The sequence below is a fragment of the Oryctolagus cuniculus genome, chromosome 4 (assembly GCF_051225735.1).
Source record: "Oryctolagus cuniculus isolate XC-2025 breed Fujian yellow rabbit chromosome 4, ASM5122573v1, whole genome shotgun sequence".
Lineage (NCBI taxonomy): Eukaryota > Metazoa > Chordata > Mammalia > Lagomorpha > Leporidae > Oryctolagus > Oryctolagus cuniculus.
The window spans coordinates 52,807,645-52,811,812 of NC_142870.1; the positions used below are offsets into that span (position 1 = coordinate 52,807,645).

The 4,168-nt window shown below is 36.8% G+C and overlaps 1 protein-coding gene across 15 annotated transcripts in view; it reads right to left on the reverse strand.

Moving 5' to 3' along the window:
- CLDND1 (claudin domain containing 1) overlaps window positions 1-4,168 on the reverse strand; it is a 197,376-nt gene that overhangs the window by 141,547 nt on the left and 51,661 nt on the right. The window lies entirely within an intron of this gene.

A 4,168-nucleotide genomic window follows, 5' to 3' on the forward strand; every position in this document is an offset into this window, starting at 1 on the left:
CAAAGGAATTTAAATTGGCAAACAAAAAAGCGGTCTGCAGCCTAATGTTTATTGCAGCACAATTCACAATAGCTAAGACCTGGAACCAACCTAAATGCCCATCAACGGTAGACTGGATAAAGAAATTATGGGATATGTACTCTTTAGAATACTATACTGCAGTAAGAAACAACGAAATTCAGTCATTTGCAACAAAATGGAGGAATCTGGAACACATCATGCTGAGTGAAATAAGCCAGTCCCAAAGGGACAAATACCATATGTTCTCCCTGATCGGTGACAACTGACTGAACACCAAAAAGGAAACTTGTTGAAGTGAAAGGGACACTATGGGAAACGGTGACTTGATCAGCATAGCCCTGACTGTTAATGAACAACTTAATACATTATCCCTCTTAGTAGTTTTTTTGTCTGTTCTACTTAATATGACTGATTTAATTCTGTAATTAATACACAGTTATTCTTAAGTGTTGAAATTTAACTGAAATGTGATCCCTGTTAAACATAAGAGTAGGAATAAGAGAGGGAAGAGATATATAATTTGGGACATGCTCAAGCTGACTTGCCCCAAATGGTAGAGTTAGAAACATACCAGGGGACTCCAATTTAATCCCATCAAGGTGGCATGTACCAATGCCATCTCACTAGTCCAAGTGATCAATTTCAGTTCGCAATTGATCATAATGAAAGGACTAAGAGTCAAAGGGAGCACATAAGCAAGTCTAGTACCTGCTAACACTAACCGATAGAATAAATAAAGGGGAGAGTGATCCAACATGGGAAGTGAGATACTCAGCAGACTCATAGAATGGCAGATGCCCTAAATAGCACTCTGGCCTCAGAATCAGCCCTAAAGGCACTCGGATCTGGCTGAAAAGCCCATGAGAGTATTTCAGGCATGGAAAGCCAAGACACTCTGGCAAAAGATCTCTGTGAGTGAGATCTCAGTGGAAAGAACAGGTCTTCAAAGAAGGAGGTACCTTTCTCTGAAGGGAGGAGAGAACCTCCACTTTGACTATGACCTTGTCTAAACAAGATAAGAGTTGGAGAACTCAAGGGGCTTCCATAGCCTTGGAAACTCATGACTGGAGCATAGGGAGATTACTGATGCCATAGACAGGAGTGTCAATTGGTAAAGTCAACAACAGGAGTCACTGTGCACTTACTCCTCATGTAGGATCTCTGTCCTTAATGTGCTGTGCATTGAGATTTAATGCTATAACGAGTACTCAAATAATATATTTCACTTTGTGTTTCTATGGGGGTGCAAACTGTTGAAATTTTTACTTAATGCATACTAAACTGATCCTCTATAAAAAAAAAAAAAAAAGAAATTATCAACTCCCAACTTGACTCTCACTGGGATTAAACATGACAATAGGTCTGATCTGATTTCATCATCATTAAAAAAAATCATCTATTATTTTTCACTTTATGTTTCTGTGTGGGAGCAAACTGTTGAAATCCTTACTTAATGTATACTAAGCTGATCTTCTGTATATTAAGATAATCGAAAATGAATCTTGATGTGAATGGAAGGGGAGAGGGAGTGGGAAAGGGGAGGGTTGTGGGTGGGAGGGACGGTATGGGGGGGAAGCCATAGTAATCCATTATTCGTACTTTGGAAACGTATATTCATTAAATAAAAGTTAAAAAAAAAAAAAAAAAAAAAAAAAAAAAAAGAAGAAGAAGCATTCTCCAATAGCTGAGAATTCTTATCTATAAGGGCTTATCCAAAGAATAAATACAGGAAGCTTTAAAATTATAATTTTAATAAATATGAGCACCATAGAACACATGGGTATTATTGGAACACTGGCCTTCAAAAGATTGAAAGTTGGGGCCAGCAATTGTCGCATGATGGGATAAGCCACGACTTGCCACACCAGCAATTCCATATGGACTCCAGTTTGTGTCCTGGCTGCTCCACTTCCAATCAAGCTCTGGGCTAATGCGCCTGGGAAAGCAATGGAAAATGATCCAAGTGCTTGTACCCCTGCCACCCATGTGAGAGACCCAGATGAAACTCCCAGCTTGAGTTTGTCTCAGCCTTGATCATTGGGACCATCCAGTGAGTGAACCAACAGATGGAAGATCTCTCTCTCTTCTCTCGCTCTCTCTCTCTCCTCTCTCTCTCTTTCTCTCGCTGTCTCTCTCTCTTTCAAATAAGCACAAAAATTTTTAAAAACAGAAAGGTAAAATTTGACCCCAAAGAGATACTGTTTTCCACAGAGGCCACTGATTTTAGGAGTTGGGAGGGTTGCGGGTGGGGGAAGTTATGGGGTGGGGGGAGCCATTGTAATCCATAATCTGTACTTTGGAAACTTATATTTACTAAATAAACGTTAAAAAAAAGAATACATTTTAAGAATGAGTTAGGACAAAATGTGAGTATATACTTGAATGGTTTAGAATGTATATAACAATGTCAACAAATTATTATCATTTATAACTCTTGATACATTTACCTTAGGAATATAGCAGGCATTCCTTCAGAACATCATTGTGGCATTATCTGCTATAGAAATGTAAGGTTCAAGAAACTTAAATTGGGTCTCCAATGATCATTGTGGACTTTCAATACTTAAAACATAGAGCAATCTAACAGCAAGTCATTTTACTTACTTAATAATTTTTTTTTCTAAAAGTAATGACCTTTGTAGAGAATCTGAAATAGAGGAAAATATAAAGAAGAAAAAATGACCTATCATTTGCATTACACAGAGAAAGCTAGTATTGATATTTTTTCTGTTTCCATGCTACATTTCTTTTATATTTAAATGTAAGAATTTACACGGAAATTAGTATTATATACAATTAGATAATTATATTTTTTTTAATCAAACCCTTTAAACTGGTTAAAAAATGGATTTCTTTTGGGTTTTTCTGTTCTGCTTTCTAGTAATTATTCCTATTGGTTTATATAAGGTCTTCATAGAAAAAATTAGGGAAACATTCTGTTTACCACAAATAACCTTCTCGTTTAGTCATGATTTTGACATATACTTATATATGTTAATCTGTCAATTTTAAACCCTTGATCTTTCTCCATTTTAATAGCATTGAATTTCTTTATACATATGCCCACATGAGTAATTTTACATTGCATGCATAAATCATATTATAAATAATATGGAAGGATTTTTTTAAAGATGTATTTATATATTTGAAAGGCAGAATTACAGAGAGGTAGAAAGAGAGAGGTCTGCCATCTGCTGGTTCAATCCTGAGATGGCTGCAATGGCTGGAGCTGCGCCAATCCAAAGCTAGGAGCCAGGAATTTCCTTTCAGTCTCCCACAAGGGTACAGGAGCCCAAGGACTTGGGCCATCCTCCCTTGTTTTCCCAGGCCATAACAGAGAGCTGTATCAGAAGTGGAGCAGTTGGAGACCTTTCTCTCTGTCTCTCTCTCTCACTGTCCACTCTGCCTGTCAAAAAAAAAAAAAAAAAAAAAAAAAAAAAAAAAAAAAAAAAAAAAAAACCAACAACAACAAAAAAGAAAAATCAAAATACTTTAGTAGAGCATTTTTTCTTTCTCCTTCTCTCTCTTTGCCCTCTGCTTCCATTAGTATCACTTTCCCTCCCCAGTTCCCAGATATATAAACATCTTAAAAATATTCCCCTTTTCCGTGAGTGAGATCCCAGTGGAAAGAACAGGTCTTCAAAGAGGGAGGTGCCTTTCTCTGAAGGGAGGAGAGAACCTCCACTTTGACTATGACAGTGTCTAAACAAGATAAGAGTCGGAGAACTCAAGGGGCTTCCATAGCCTTGGAAACTCATGACTGGTGCATAGGGAGATTACTGATGCCATAAACAGGAGTGTCAATTTGTAAAGTCAACAACAGGAGTCACTGTGCACTTACTCCTCATGTAGGATCTCTGTCCTTAATGTGCTGTACACTGAGGCTTAATGCTATAATGAGTACTCAAACAGTATATTTCACTTTGTGTTTCTATGGGGGTGCAAACGATTGAAATCTTTACTTAATGTACACTAAACTGATCTTCTGTAAAAAAAAAAAAAAAAAAGAAATTATCAATTCCCAACTTGACTCTCACTGGGATTAAACATGACAATAGGTCTGAAAAAAAAAAAATATTCCCCTTTTCCCTTAAGCACTTTAAGTCTATACTACAATAGTATCAGAAATAATAAATTACTCATAATA